General features: G+C 41.1%; 2 protein-coding genes across 2 annotated transcripts in view; one reads left to right on the top strand and one right to left on the bottom strand.

Annotated features, from left to right (window-relative positions):
* The window catches only part of LOC114666712 (zinc finger protein 70-like), a 28,557-nt gene extending 21,469 nt beyond the window's left edge, over positions 1-7,088 (bottom strand). The window contains exon 1 of the mRNA XM_051927090.1: positions 7,015-7,088. The gene's annotated coding sequence lies outside the window, so the exon portion shown is untranslated. The remainder of the gene's footprint in view (positions 1-7,014) is intronic.
* The window catches only part of LOC114666580 (zona pellucida sperm-binding protein 3-like), a 515,374-nt gene that overhangs the window by 197,444 nt on the left and 300,725 nt on the right, over positions 1-17,205 (top strand). The gene's annotated exons all lie outside the window — the stretch shown is intronic.

Raw genomic sequence — 17,205 nt, 5'->3', positions numbered from 1 at the left:
CTGTAACATCATAATTATGCTCTGCTATGTACAACTCCAACTCACTTACCTTATTTTTGATACTTCTAGCATTAAGGCAAGCTATTTTTAACGTGTTACTACTCCTTCTGTATTTAAACGTTGGGTTAGAATTTACATTACTACACATTTTTATTTCCACACCATTGTTTCTTCCTCCATGTAATGATGGAAACCTGGCCTATCCTAAACTCCCTACCCCCCCATTCCCTAGTTTAAACTATCCTCGAACAGCCTCCACATACACCTCACCAATACATTGGTGCCCCTCCAGTTCAGATGTAACCTGTCACGGCGGAAAAGGTCCCATCTGTTCCAAAAGGAGTCCCAATGCCCCATAAACCTATACCCTTCTACCCTGCACCAAGATGTGAGCCATGTGTTAAGCCTTCTAATCTCCTCAGTATTACCTGGACTGGTGTGTGGCACAGGCAGAACTTCGGAGAAGACCACCTTGTCAGTTCTGCTCCATGTCCGTGTCTTTGGTTCTGCCATTTTTGGTCACCGGTAGCAAAATTGTTCTTTAGTTGCGCTCGTTTGTGAAGATGCTGCCTTGACCAAGACAGTATCGCCACCTTGTGTTAAACCTAAGAAGTACAATACAGTTAAGAACAAGTTTCGTGTGTGGGCCATGTTTCATTATATTTTTAGAATTTGCTGTGGGCCAATTAAAAATGGACGACGGGCCTCGCAGTTGGCCGGCGGCCCGTAGTTTGGACACCCCTGATCTAGGAGGTTGACTTTACTTTTCTCTGTCTGATCTCCTAACTTTGCGCCAGTAGCGTAGCGTGGGTGTCAGCCGCCCCCTTATTTAGGTATGGTTCAAATTTTTACAAGATATTATTATTATTTATTGTGAAATTTTGCCGCCCCCTAAAAGTGCCACCCGGGGTGGGCCGCCCCCACTACGCTATGCCACTGCTTTGCGCTCCTCTCCACTCGCACTGTTTGTATTCACCCCCGTTAATGAACCCTTTACGCTGTCGCCCGCTTAACTGTTCTACCTCTGTTCCGCTAAGGCGTGTTTAATCTAAAATAAACAAGTAAATAAAACTTAACTACCTTATCTGTCCCTACAGCCCATTGTGCCTGAACGGCTTCTTAACGCTGGCCGCTGACCTGCGCACCGCTGAGCCTTCCCCTTTATTGATTTGAAGTCAGTCGCGGCCTTTGTTTCGTTTCTTTTCTTTAAAATTAAGGAGACGCTGTTACAACCACGCGGTTATTTACTTACAGATGCCGATGTCAGTTACTGCTGCTTTCTACCCTGCCTCTTCATTGCTAGTTCGGAGACAGATAACAAGAACAAGTACACGTAACTTTTCCAAGCGCACCTCTAAACACCCAGTTACCTTTGCTCTTGTGCAAGCGAAAAAAAACCTAAAGGGAAAAAAATGCTTTACAAATTCCCACATGGTTCCTTAGCGGGAACCAAAACCCAAGTTTTTAAGAACAAAATGTATTTTTTAATTAACTCTCACACCACAGAAAACGCCCAAAACTCTCAGCAGCCTCTGGCGTTTGCAAAGGTCACGTCAGCATGCCTCAGCACGTCATTTACTAGGACTCATGTACAGGGTGGCACATGAAAAACCGAACCAACGTCTGACGTAAGTCAATATATAGAGATGCACAGTTGGGGCTGCTGACCCCGTTGCGACAACGAGGCCCTGCGATCGCGACGGCACCCGCCTGTATAAGAGCTCGAGCCAGCCGGTCGGAGACGGTTTGGTTTTTCGTGCGCCACCCTTTATAGTCATACCTCAGTGTCAGAATTCTGAGGCGGTGTGAAACAGAAAAGAAGTCTACAGCAACAGTGCAGCATATGTGTAGTGACAGTTGTGGGACAAAATTTGAATTACTAGGCCAGTTAAGAAAGCAGATTTTAACTGGGATGCACAAAACCCCAACTTGCAATCAAAACTAACTGGACCAAACCCCAGTTTGAATCAGGATCTGCCCAGACTTCATCAGGTAACAAAAGGTGTGAATCAGATGTTGAGCAAACATCCTTCCCGAAGACCCTCTGCAGACTTCTTGAACCAGAAGGCACAAAATGGACTCAAGCAAGGTCAGAGAGCTGGAAATCAATGAAAGACAACTCTGATGGACAGAAGAACTCACCTAGCAAGGACACACTGATTTTGTAACTGGAAGTGAATTTAATCCAATCAGGAGAAGTTATACATTCCCTACAAATTAGTTATGCTCATCCCACCTGGGACTATTTCTCTTGGGACACTCTCACTAAACTCTGTTGGGATTCTCTCTGGTTACCCTCTCAGAAGTGGAAAATCTGCAAAATGACCTTCTGAAACTTCTCTTTGAAAACTACAAGCTGATAAGCTGTTCTCCATTTGGGGAGCAGATATTGACAATGTCTCTGTCAAGCCAAGTACAACAACAACAACAACATTTATTTCTATAGCACATTTTCATACAAATAATGCAGCTCAAAGTGCTTTACATGATGAAGAAAGAGGAAAAAAGACAAAATAAATCAGAATTAAAATAAGGGAACACTAATAAACACAGAATAAAAGTAAGGGCCGATGGCCAGGGAGGACAGAAAAAAAACAAAAAAACTCCAGACAGCTGGAGAAAAAAAAAAATCTGCAGGGGTTTCAGGCCACGAGACCACCCAGCCCCCTCTAGGCATTCTACCGAACATAAATGATCAGTCCTCAAAAGTAGTGGGCTAAATAAAGCCTAGAAGCAGCCGTTACTTCAAGAAGAGAAGGGAGTTCAGCATCTAAAAACTGGAACTGTACCAGAAAGAATCGAAGACGACACGGTGAAGGGCTGAGCTAATAGAAGCACTGCACACCATGAATAAAGGATCATGCAGCAAAGAGAGAGAGAGTGCACTGCACTTCACGTGAACCTGGAACAGCAACAACTCCACACAACATCAGACATCATCTTCAAAGACTTGGTATCATAAAACTGTTTATCAGATAAAAGTAGACTTCTAAATAGCACTCTAAACACCCAGCCAACCTGTTACATTTGTCTGTCTGCATCAAGCCTTAAAAAATTATTTCTTTTTTGAATCTGAGCCATAAGGCAAAGCTCTCAATTTACCGGTCGATCTATGTTCCTACCCTCACCTATGGTCATGAGCTATGGGTAGTGACTGAAAGAACGAGATCGCGAATACAAGCGGCTGAAATGAGTTTCCTCCGCAGGGTGTCTGGGCTTTCCCTTAAAGACAGGGTGAGAAGCTCAGTCATCTGGGAGGGGCTCAGAGTCGAGCCGCTGCTCCTCCGCATCGAGAGGAGTCAGATGAGGTGGCTCGGGCATCTGATTAGGATGCCTCCTGGACGCCTCCCTGGTGAGGTGTTCCGGGCACGTCCAACCGGGAGGAGGCCCCGGGGAAGACCCAGGAGACGCTGGAGGGACTATGTCTCCCGGCTGGCCTGGGAACGCCTCGGGATTCTCCCGGAAGAGCTAGAAGAAGTGGCCGGGGAGAGGGAAGTCTGGGCATCTCTGCTCAAGCTGCTACCCCCGCGACCCGACCTCGGATAAGCGGAAGAGGATGGATGGATGGATGGATGGTACAAGGGTGTTGTACCATGTTAGCCATTACAGATGTAATGGGAAGTCAAACAGAATGACCCCTTTTATTGGGTAACTAAAAAGATTACAATATGCAAGCTTTCGAGGCAACTCAGGCCCCTTCTTCAGGCAATTTGTAATTTGTAATTGTAATTGATTACATATTGCAATTTTGTAATTGTAATTGATTACATTTTATGATTTGTATTTGTAATTGATGACATTTAATAATTTGTAATTGTAATTGATTACATCTTATAATTTGTAATTGTAATTGATTACATCTTGCCTAAAGAAGGGGCCTGAGTTGCCTTGAAAGCTCACATATTGTAATCTTTTTAGTTAGCCAATAAAAGGTGTCATTCTGATCGACTTGTCACTACTTTTTTGGATCTTGTAATTTTAGTATTGTAGTATGTTTTTCCAAAAGAAATTTCCTTTTTCCGATAGCGTTGATATACATTCAAGTTGCCTTTTTTTTTCCACGATGCTTCGATAATGACAGGCAAGATTCCGCTCCTGCAGTGCATTACTGCCATCTTCTATTCTGGAGGAGTTACGGTATGTAATGTAAATACTTTCAAATGCAAGCATAAAATCTGACATAAATCTGTAGTCTAAACTGCTTTTAAAATCATATGGTTTCACTCACAACATCCAAAGAACGAAATTTTAACATTTCAAAATACATTTTAATAAACAAATTCAGCACAATGTTTTATTCACATTTTATTTCTAATAGTATCTTGGCAGCACCCCCTAAAACTCTAACAGAATTTTGCATTTCACATAAGATCTGCTTCCTGAATCCCATCTTTACGTTCTTTTTATACTTGAAAAAGGATACTTTTAATTCATGATGGATACCTGCAGCAAAATACCACTATCTACAGGCACTTAAGGTGTGGCAGTTTTTAAAAGAAAAATCGTATTTGTGACAATTCTGTAGATGCTGACATGTGCTGGAAACCACACTAAAAAGTAACGGATAGCATAAAACCCAAAGTAAATGCAGAATTTCCACTATAATGTCACACAATCTATGGGTTTTACCAGCGTCAAGTCTTCTATGTCAGTATATCATGCAGTTTTCACATTTCTATAAATTGTATTAATCTGTGTCTTAAAACAAGTGGGCTTCAGATACCTTGATAAAAGTCTAAAGGCCGGAGAGCACCTCATACAACAGAGAAAGGTAAGGTACAGAAAGTAGGAGTCTTGCCAGATTATTAGATTAAATGCTGGTACTGTTGAAATAATTAACCAAGTTAAAATTCATCTTTCCATTTCCAACATTTATTGGCGTCCCTCTGAGTGGGCATGATATATCACACTCATTCCTTGTTGATTATTAATTTTCTATTCATGATCACTTTATTCTATCTTGGCATATGTATAGTAGGACTTGTTTGAAGAATTCAAATAAATAGTGAGGGAAAAAGGCTACAGCAATTAACGAAGAGGTGTCAGTTTACCACATTTAAATACTGTATAACTGAGTGGCCACTATTTCCTGAGGAGGTTGAGGTCATTTTGAATATTCAGGCCACTCATACATGTTCTGTTGTGACCAGTGTAATTTCTATGTGGTAGCGTGCTGGGGAAATGGCTTGAGTGCAGGTGATGCCAACAGGCTAAATAAACCGATTAAAAAGGCTGATTTAATCCTGGGAGACAGGCTGGACTCACCAAAGGATGTGCTGGAAAAGAGGTCACTCAGGAAGCTGCTGATTAACCTGGACAGTGACACTCACACCCTGTGGACAGTGGAGCACATTCAGAAACAGACTGAGACAACTGTGTTGCTCCGACAAGGGCTATGTGAGGCTGTTTCTAACCTCAGCCATCAGCGACAGGCCCAAAGCACATAAATCCCAAACCGTTGCCCACTAGAGGGGGAATTCCCATCACAACCCCCTGGCTCATATCACACAGGGCAACAAAGAATTTTTACAAAGGGAATGCCTGCAAAGGCAAGGCAAAAAGCCCCAAACATAAATCCAGCAAACAAAATCCAAAAATGCCACAACAAGCACAGAAAAAAAATTACAAATGAAGAAACTCGCCACTCTTAAGCACATTCAAGTGAACTGCACGGGACTGTGGGTTACCCCTGCCTTTCTAGGGCTGAGGCCAGTCCCATGAAGTGATAGAGAGGTGGCTCTGCCTTAGTTGGTGGGGTTTTGGGGGAGGAGGGGACCACCCACAAAGCACACACAACCTAACACAGGTATGGGGACTACAGAAAAACATAAATAGAATAGAATGCCTTTTATTGATACTATACACATGTACAATGAGATTAAAAGCAGCTCCTCCAGTGCAGAGATATATGTAGAACACACAAACAAACGGTGCAAAAAGTTGCAAACGAAAATAGCATTAACTTAAAGACTCAAAAGTGAACAAAAAAGGAATTTGAACTGCAGCTGAAATACAACAATCAGGTTCAATAATGAGTCACCCCTTGGCCAAGGAGGTACCATTCTCTGTGTGCCAAATGGTGCTGTGCTGGTCTAACAGACATTTTAGCTGACAATGCTATGTGGAAAATACCGTGCAAATGACGGACATTCTGGGTTTATGGATGTGGTGAGGGAGGACATGCAGGTGATGGATGTAACAGAACAAGATACAGAGGACAGAAAGATATGGAAGAAGATGCTCCGCTGTTGCGACCCCTAACGGGAGCAGCCGAAAGAAGAAGAATGATGAACATTCTGTATTGTGAAATTGGAGGAAGTGCAATTCTAATCACTTCATACTAGTAAATACCTTTGGTAACAATTTTTTGTTATATGTGTATTTGTACATAGTTAGAATACTTAAGGTAATGATATTTCGAGTTTTTGTGTGCTGCTGTTACCCTCCAATTTTCGTTAGGATTAATGAAGTCTCTATCGATTTACAGTATATCCGACATTAGGTATACATCGCCATCTACAGGCGGCTTACGCAAAATACATCAGCATTTAAGGTGGAATGGAGAATACGAGCGAGTAATCTTCAGCCTCGAACTCTCTTTACAGAAATGAGTGTGCCTGGGTGATTTAAAACTAGAATGTCGACTCGCCGGTGAAGCCAGTCGTGGACAAGGAGATCGAGAAGCCGCAATGACACGTGGAAACAGTTAAAATGCAGTCGCGCAGCAGCCTTAATACAAACCATAAAGGGCGGCAGCATTCCTGTGCCGCTGGATGGACATCGCGTAAAGCGAAACGCTTACGAAAAACACACACCTTGTGTCCTTACGGAACCCTTTACAAGGCAGATGGATACCCATTGAGTGATTGCCTGAGCACCGGCCACTGCACTAAACAGAATTCAGAAAAAAAAATCTTTGCCTGTACCTCGATTATTGATAACGCTAGAAACGGATTTTGAGCTCCATCATTTTCTCCTCCTCGTTTCGCTTACATGCATTCTATCGGTGCTTACCAGCATCTCCGGGCAGTTCTGCAGAATCCGACAGTTCAACGTTCCCGCCGTACATACAAGTAGTGCCATCGCACTTCCTTGTACGTCACCCCGGCTGATGCCGACGTCTACTTCTTGTCCAATTGTAGTAGTCAGTACTAACTGTGTTACTGCCATCTGCCGGAAGGGAAGAAGAACTGACTCCGTTTATGCAGCAGTGTACCGACTATGCAATTTTACATAGAGAGTCGTCACCGGGAATATGAGATGAGATCGACGTGTGAGCTCCCGAGTGTCCGCCAGAATAATTGCTTATTTTAAACTGTTGCAGTGTTTACTTAACCAGTCATTAGTTATAATGAAGTGCAAATGATAAAGTGTTCCCTAGCTAACGTGGTTCACTTTAAACCTGTGAATGTATCATGAAGTATCGGTGTTAACACAATGTTTTGACATAAATGAGACCGAAAGGTACAAATCTGTTCTGGACCACAAAACGTATGGATAACAAAAAATCTAAAATGTGATAAAACATTTGTCAGGGAAGAATGAAAACACTAACAAGATATGGAAATAAATACCAAATTTTATTATCTGCCACACCTGGCTTCCAATTATGAAACTGGTTGAAACGAAAACCGTAACCCACTGCGAACCTTCACAACCACAATCGAGGACCCCTAATTGTTGCTCTGTATCTTTTGTTTATTTGCAAGACCACCCACATGTCTACAGTATATATTTATATACTATTGCAGGTCCTGATTTTACCTAAATCCTCCTTAAACTGCTACTGTATGGGGTTTCCTAAATTATTTAAACGTTAGAAAGAACCCACAGCACAACTGTGAATGACAAATAGTCTGACTGACTGGACAGACTCGAATAGCAATTCTCTTCTGGTGGCCTTTCTTCGTAATTAAAAAAAAAAATGCTTAGATGCCCTGCCTGATGTCTGCCCTTTGGAAGTTTGTTTGATGTTAATTCTGCCTTATTCTGGTGTCGAGTAAAATGTATTTGATTTGTCTCTTTAAAATCACTTGTGTGTGTATGAGGGGCACCAGAGGTAATGATACCCAGGGGCACCACAGAGTGTTAGTCCAGCCCTGGGTCTACTATGTGGGCAACGCTCAACTACCAAATAGAGAGGTAGTAATTTGAGCTGCTTTACACTACAAAAATACTTCACAAGGGACAATTAGAACAGCGAAGCAAAAATAAAAAGCTGATTCTATAAAGGTTTATTATTTTCTAGTCAGTGGTTTCATAATAATGGACATTTGTTTATATATACCAAAATTACAAAAGAATAGCATACATATCCTAGGGCCTCATGTATAAATGGTGCCTACGCACAGAAGTGTTGCATACGAATGTTTCCACGCTCAAATCGCGATGTATAAAACCTAAACTTGGTGTAAAGCCACGTACATTTCCATGGTACCTCATGCCCTGGCGACGCAATTTCTCAGCTCGGTTTTGCAGACTGGCAGCACCCAGCGTCAAAGCAGTGCTACTGTTCCTGTGTGATCACCCTTTCTTTCTTAGCTCCACATTCCTGACACGGCTTTATAAATACACTGAAACTAACTGCATATTGTTTATTAGTGTAATGCATCTGATTGTAATTAACCTGCAGCAATATAATGGTCCAGGGAACAGCCATAGTATTCCAAATACCATAACTGCTTTAGCGTTGTTCCTCTCACTGCATCTTCTTCTTCTTTCAGCTGCTCCCGTTAAGGGTTGCCACAGCAGATCATGTTTTTCCATATTACTCTCACTGCACCACTCGCAGTATTTATATCACTGTATCTGAGTGGGGAATCACAGCAGCAGCTGATCGGAAAGAGAATTATCGGTATACAGCATGAAGCAGACGCTGCCTCAGCCACGGCAAAACGCTTCAGAGACTTTCCTGTATGGACTTCGCGGTTTCATCCCAAGAACTCTAAACGCACTAAATCAGTCCATCAAGTGCTCCTTGTAGAACTGTTTGTACTTATAAGTGCAATCACCTCACTGTAAACTTGCACTACAGTTATAATATTGCACAACCTGCACCACTTTATGAAGCGCGTATTTACATATGATGACGATATCATTTTTAAGATGAAATGCAGCAAAATATGTTGATTATATTATACAGATAAAACTTTAACTTCATTTAAATAATCTGTATTGTTAATAATTAAACATGTGAGGACACGGTGCCGCAGCGCTAGCTAGTTCACGGATAGCTCCTGCCTTGCGCTGTATTCTTGCTGGTGCTGACATGACACTGGAAGGATAAACGGATAGAATAATTAAACATGTACTACGAAGATATTTCAATGTTCCTTAAAAGTTTTGAAGAATCGGCGTTCTAAGCTTACAGATGGCTTAACGTCTATTACAGAGCTGATTGTGTGGCGATTGGGTATTTGGAGAAAGAAAAGTAAGGACAGGAATTGGAGGTTAGTACGTTTGAAAGAGACAGTACTGCTGTGATAAATTATTTCATCGAAGGTCACACATGGCGCAGCAAGCCTCTTGCGTGAGATATGAACAATCACTGCGCCACCGTGTTCCCATGTTTAATAACATGCTTTCATTCCTATCATCATGAAAAAGAAATCACGTATACATCTCAGTATTTTAATTATTCAGAGAGCTGTAATATCACGAATGTAATGGATTATGTGTCCTGTCGGAGAAAGAGAAAGCCCGTTTAAGAAGCAGGTAGTGATTCACACACATAGAAGATCAAATACAGAACAAAGCATTTAACGTGCTACTTTAGTTACAATGGGATTTGTGAAACTAGTAAATTAAACGATTTTAAGATGAAGTTTATGATGTTCTACTTTAATGACAAAATAAACTACGTGATTAAAGTGGAAATTTCGAGATTAAAGTTGACATTTCATGCTTTTTTCCCACTGTGTGCCTATTTTTTTGTCTGTACCCTAATAAGCTTTCATATGACACTCAGACGGTGGGCTACGACTCGCCTTTTCACGGCGACTTTGATATGTGATTTCTTTTTTATTTCGGGCACTGTGCGACTTTGTGAACTTGTGCTTTCAAGTTTCTCCGACACTCTGTCACTCGATCAACTTCCTTTTGTTGATTATACCACTGTTTATACCAACAAATAGTACGTTATTCCTTTGCCTCCACTTGGTATTCGCTGAAATTCTTATATTTTCCCCCGTGCTTTTCTCATTGTCTTTTCACAGAAGGCTATTTATATTGATTTGCATATTCAACGAGGCGTAATTCTGGGAGGAGTTGGGGCGGGACAGAAGGCGCGTGCACGTGCGTTACTTTTCACGCTGATTGGGATTTATGTAGCGGAAGAACGTGGAAGTTTGCGTACGTACAGATTCCTGCATCTGGATTTTTCTGTGCGTACGCACATTCCCACTTTTGTGCTTACGCCATGTTATAGTTTGAGTTCTAGGCACAGCGTTATAAATGAGGCCCCTGATCACTCTCTAGGATCATGAAATTGTGTTTTGCACATTTTCATAGATATTTGAGATTCTTAGTATCTTGTGCTCTTAATGGGAAAAACTCAATAGTTCTCTAAATTATGAAAACATTTACATTGATTCAGAATTAAAGCAACACTTATTTACCAACAAAGCTCGCCAGTCCTATTCACTTATATCTTCCAAAATAAAATCAAGTCAAGTTTTGAAAGTCCCTAAAGTCTTACTGTCTACCACACTGCTTGGTAGCTTATTTCAAGTGTTTGTGGTTCTCTGTGTGAAGAAAAACTTCCGAATGTTTGTGTGAAATTTACCCTTAACAAGTTTCCAACTGTGTCCCCGTGTTCTTGATGAACTCATTTTAAAGTCGTAATCTCGATCCACTTTACTAACTCCGTTCATAATTTTAAACACTTCAATCAGGTCACCTCTTAATCTTCTTTTGTTTAAACTGTAAAGGCTCAGCTCTTTTATTCTTTCCTCGTAACTCATCCCCTGTAGCCCTGGAATCAGCCTAGTTGCTCTTCTCTGGACCTTTTCTATCTCTACGATGTCCTTTTTGTAGCCTGGAGACCCAAACTGCACCCAGGACTCCAGATGAGGCCTCACCGGTGTGTTATAAAACTTGAGCAGAACCTCCTGTGACTTGTACTCTGCACATCAAGGCGCTATATAACATGACATTCTGTTAGTCTTCTAAATGGCTTGAGAACATGGTCTTGATTTTCAGACCTCTCATTGTGTATATAAACCTAACATTTTAACTTCCTATGTGTAATATTTTACATTTACTGACATTAAATCTGCCCAGGCCTGTAAACTGTCCAAATCCCTCTGTAATAATTCAGCAGATTCCAGATTATCTGACAACCCATCAAATTTGACATCTGGAAATTTAACCAGCTTGTTATTTATATTCCTGTCTAAATTATATACAGTATAATTTAATATTTATATTATATATATATATATATATATATATATATATATAAATCCTAAGCCTAAAAGTGCAACAATTTTGTGCAAGGATTTTATGTGACATTTTTAATGTTACATTTTTGTCACACTTTAAATCGGGCTTATTTTAAAACCTACATAGTGCATATATGTTTGGTGTCATTCTTTTCAGAATTTATTGAACTTTAATGTGATGTTGTTAGATTTTCAGATTCTTATTCTGGTTTTAAATTAAAAAACTAAAAAATATCAAGAATGCACGTCCCGCGAGACGAGAGTTTGTGTCAAAAGATTTAACCACGCGCGGGTCCAGAAACACAAGCCAAAGAGTAGGACAGCTGCTGTACAGGCTTTTAAATGTTCAAAGCACCACACAAGATGCAGATCATGCAGCACGGCAGCAGCAGCAGCAAGCCAGCAGCTGAACAAGCAAAGAGGTGGTAAAAAAAAACTATTTGTTTCCCATTGTATCACCGTTTAAGAGGGAGATTTGGAGGAGCGACTGCATTTCCTTGGGGTGCGAGCAGCAGAGACATGAAGTGGCTGGCGCGTAGCATAGGCCGGTGGGGTTGTCAAGTGAACCCCCTATAAATTATCATTTTTCTTTTGTACATTTACAGATTTTACTAATGTTCTGGCCCCCCTAGTTTATATATATGTGTGTTTATATATATATATATATATATATATATATATATATATATATATAATTTTAAATAGCAGCGGCCCTAGCACTGACCCCTGCTGGTCACCACCCTTAACATCGGCCAGTTCTGATGAGGTTCCTCTCACCATCACCCTCTGCTTCCTGTGTCTGAGCCAATTCTGCACCCATCTACAAACATCACCCTGAACTCCCACTTCTTTTAGTTTGATGCCCAACCTCTCATGTGGCACCTCATCAAATGCATTGTGAAAGTCCAGATGAATAATATCATCTGCTCCACTTTGATCATACTCTTTTGTTGCTTCCTCATAGAATTCCAGCCTGTTAGTAAAACACGACCTCCCTCTCCTGAAGCCATGCTGACTGTTCATAAAAACTCTTGTACTTTCCATGTCCCGCTCAAATGTATCCTTAATTCCTTCTTTTCATTTTCCTGTGATGCACATTCATCTTACTGGCCTACAGTTGCTTGGATCTGCCCTGTCACCCTTTTTACATAATGGGATGATATTTGCCATTTTCCAGTCCTTCGGAATTTCCCCAGTGTGCAGTCATTTCCTAAAAATGTGTCAAGGGTTTATATCTGTACTCGCTAGCCTTCTTAAGAACTTGAGGGTAAATATTATCTGGTCCTGGTGATTTGTTTTATTTCAGCTTATTTAATCTGAGCTGCACTTCGCTCTCTACAATTTTCAAATCCCTCAGTACCTCCTTCGTAGTCCCGTTTACCTCTGGGAGGTTATCCACTTGCTCACTTGTGATGACCTTAGAAAAATGTAAGTTTAGGGTGTCCGCTATTTCACGGTCTTTATCTTTTAACTCCCCTTTACTATTTCTGATGCATTTCACCTCCTTGACTGTTCTTTTACTACTACAATACTGAAAGAATCTCTTAGGGTCGTCCTTTGCCTTATCTGCTATATTCCTCTCCAACTGTCTTTGAGCCGCCTTGATATCCTTCTTAATGATTGCCCTCATGTTCTCATACGCTCTACGATTCACTATGGAGTTATTACTCTTATATGCCTAATAGAGCTTCTTTTTTAACTCTTTATTAAACCACTGTGGATTTTTTGTAATTTTCCTAACAATTGCAAATTTACATATATATCTGTCCTGCATTACATGTAAAACATTTTTAAACCTGTTCCACTGCTTCTCGACTGTCTCTGCACTTAAAAGCTTATCCCAGTGTAACCTACTTAAACATTGTCACATCTGCTCATAATTTTGCCCTACCAAAGTTCAACTTAACAATTTTAGTCTTTTAGACAAGCTTCACCCCGTGTTGGTGCTTTAACATGCTGTGTCACGGATTACTTCTTAAAGCTCGTGCTCTGCCATCTGCAAGGTTATCCCAGTTAATAATTAAAAGTCCCCCAGGACTATAATATCTCCCTGTAAATTTGCCATTTCACTACTACTAAGATGATGTGCATTGAAATTACTATCTGAATTGGGTGGTCTATAATATACTCCTAAAATAAGGCCTCATTCCTTAATGTTTTCCAGGTGAAGCCACATGTCCTCACTAAGATGGGGCTCATCGTCCAACAGAAGAGAACTTACAATTAAGTTCTGTTTGCCATAAACAGCAACCCCACCTCCTTTACTGTTATGTCTATCCTTTCTGTATCCCTCTATGTTACACTCATCCCCATCTTTGTTATTTAGCCAGGTCTCCGTTATTGCTATAATATCATAATTGTACTCTGCTATGTACAACTCCAACTCACTTGCCTAATTTTTGATACTTCTAGCATTAAGGCAAGCTATTATTAATGTGTTACTCCTAAATTTAAACATTGGATTAGAATTGACATTACTACGCATTTTTATTTTTACACTGTTGTTTGTTCCCTCACGTAGAGTTCTAAACCTGGCCTGTCCTTCCATTCCCTAATTTAAAGAACCCTCAACTAAACTATACATTTTCCCTCTCTAAACCACTAGTGCCCCTCCAGTTCAGATATAACCTATCCCAGAGGAACAGGTCCCATCTGTTCCAAAAGGAGTCCCGATGCCCCATAAACCTATATCCTCCTACCCTGCACCAAGATTTGAGCCACACGTTAAGTGTTTTGATCTCCTCGGTCTTACCTGGACTGGCGTGTGACACAGGCAGAACTTCAGAGAAGTCCACCTCGACAGTTCTCCTCCTCACCCTGGCACCTAACTCTTTAACTTTGAATCGCAGGACTGCTAGACTACCCTTATGTTTGTTCCAACATGGATAATGACCACTTCATCCGCCACCACTCTGGATAAGAGCCTCTCCACCCTTCCAGGGAGATCTCAAACCTGTGTACCTGGAAGTCAACACACTTGTGTGAGACTCTCTTTCTCTGGAGCAAACCTGGGCTTTAGTCTCCCTAATGATCAAGTCCCCAACTATCACTACCTCTCTCTTTCTGGGAACTGGTTTTGAGATGGCCCAGTTCTGCTCCTCGTCCCTTCCTACTAACCCAGAATCTTCAGAGACACTGTCCAGCCCCACAAGAACCTGAAAATGGTTTGACACTTCCATTTCTGGGGTCGATGCCCCAGGACAGTGTGCACCCTTTACCTTGCATCATGTGATAGTGACCCACCTGTCACTACCTGTTTGGAGTTTTCTCCTGCACCATCTTAGGGGTGCACACTATCTCTCTAAAGGACACCTGGGGCAGGTCCACCAATTCTGTACTACAACGCAGGTCAGCCAACTCCTGCTCCAGTTCAACGATCCTGAGCTCGAGATGTTGGATCAGCTGGCATCTCCTGTAGATGTGGCCCTCATAGAAGACTGGCTGCCCAAAGTCCAACATCCAACAGGACCTGCACTGCACTTGCCTCATTATTAAAATCTGACTTTGAATTACTAAAACTGGTCAACGTTTTCCTTTTTTTTAAGAATGAAATGAATTATCTTAAATGGTAAAAATAAAAAATATAAACCAAAGAAATTAAAGAACTGCTAATGATATTGTACTGCTTCTGACCCCTTAAACTTTTGTAATATTTTACCAATCAACATTCTGCTGTTTGTCCTTCTACAAGGTTAACTTTACTTTCCTCTCTCTATTCTCCTAACTTTACACTCCTCTTATTCCTTACGTAAAAGCTTCCACTTGTACTCCCTTCACATTAATGAACCTTTAGAGCAGGGGTCTCCAACCTTTTATTCCCTGAGAACTACTTTTACAAAATGAAAACTGCGGAGAGCTACTCATGTTTTCTAACGTTTATTCTCATAGCTTATATCAACCCAAACAAACCGAATAAGCTTGTTTTGCCTGAACATTTACAAAATGTTGGTGTCCACAACTCACATTTTGCATCAAAACATCACAAAAAATATTTAGTTCACCTTCAAGTGCATTTTGTATGTCTGTATGCATTTTCTAGTGTATCTCAAACTATTGAATTAAAACATGAATGCTGACAAAACAAAACAATGCAATTACAGATACACAGATAGGACTTAATCATTTGTCATTTTGTTCCATATCACTGTTTCACTTTATTCACATGTGTGATGTGTTTTTCAGTTAGTGAGATGACTGGCACTGCATGGAGTCAACAAGAGAGGCAGGGGAGAAAGCGGAAAAAAAACCATTATTAACTGTAATGATTACAAGTATCCATCCATCCATTATCCAACCTGCTATCTCCTCACTACAGGGTTGCGGGGGTCTGCTGGAGCCAATCCCAGCCAACAAAGGGCACAAGGCAGGAAGCAGACCCCAGGCAGGGCGCCAGCCCACTACAGATGATTATAAGTATTTAATTCACAAGTACCAATGACCGTATTTTGTATTAACCATGCGGCAGAGAGCTATACGATTTATAACTTCTATATGAATTTGTTCTTCATTTTGGTTCAAAAGAATTAAGCTTGTGCACAGAATTATATGATTAACTTACATTATTCTATGAGAAAATGCTGACCTCTTGATACTAACAGAACACCCTGTGATATTATAAATCAATGTGATCGTTCTTTACTCTTGTTTAATATTATAAGAAAACATGTCACTTATGAATTAATAAATAAGGATTATTAATCTAACCAAACAAATATAACCTAATGAAGATATTAAAACTAGAAGAATGTAATCTCTTTATAACTAATGTAATTAACTATAAGAAACTGCTAAAAATTGGTCTTGTGTGTGTATAATGAGAAGGGCATATTCCTTAGGAATGCAAGTGCCTGGTACTGCTTTGTTTTTCTATACTCCTGTATGTCATAAATTAAAATGTAACCCTAATCTAAGTATGACCTCAAAATGAACTGCTGTGTTTTTTTCTGTTCTCTCTTTGGCTAACGAACAAGCTAGGTGATAAAAGAGAGAATATTTTTTCTTTTAGGGCAGACTGCCTGGACAAAAATCAGAGCTGTGTGGGGGCAATCTCACAGTCTCTCTAACTCACCAAGAATAAATATTAAAGAAATTGCTTTTTATTTTTATTTTATTTCGACTTCAGCATTCACACAGGTGTATGGTGGAATGTAGCCACGTAGGTTCACTCTTCTGGAGTCCTTTAAATGTTCATCTGTCAGTCTTGTTCTGAACTTTGATTTCATGACATTCATGTCAGAATCACTGAGGTATGGAGACCCAAACAAAGCAGACATTTTCAGAGCTGCTTGGTGAAGATTCTTATAGTTATCTGGCTCTGCTAAGCTACAGAAATGCTGGGAACGCCACTGAGACTTTGACTGCACATTATTTTGAAAGTTTACTATGTGTGTCACAGGAGGCTGGGGGTGGTACCCAACCGAGATGCCCAGGAGGACCGGAGGAGGGCTTACACCTCCTCCAGACCGCCCTGGTGGCTTTGGGGACCACAGGAACAGAGCTTTGAAGCTCAACCCTATAGAGGCCCGTGGTCACCACCAGGGGGTGCCCAAATGCCTATTGAGCCCTGACCCTCAGCACTTCCGCCACACCCGGAAGTGCTGGGGGGGGGGAAGAAGATCAGGGACACCCGGAGTGCTTTCGGGTGTGCAGCCGGTACTTCTGCCACACTGGGGAGTGCCGGTGGAAGCTAATCGGGAGGCACCTGGAGCACATCCCGGTGTGTATAAAAGGGGCCGCCTCCCTCCGTTCGATGGCTGGAGTCAGG

Source organism: Erpetoichthys calabaricus, chromosome 1 (genome assembly GCF_900747795.2).
Source record: "Erpetoichthys calabaricus chromosome 1, fErpCal1.3, whole genome shotgun sequence".
In the NCBI taxonomy this organism is placed as follows: Eukaryota; Metazoa; Chordata; class Cladistia; order Polypteriformes; family Polypteridae; genus Erpetoichthys; species Erpetoichthys calabaricus.
This window is presented reverse-complemented; position numbering and strand designations above follow the sequence as displayed.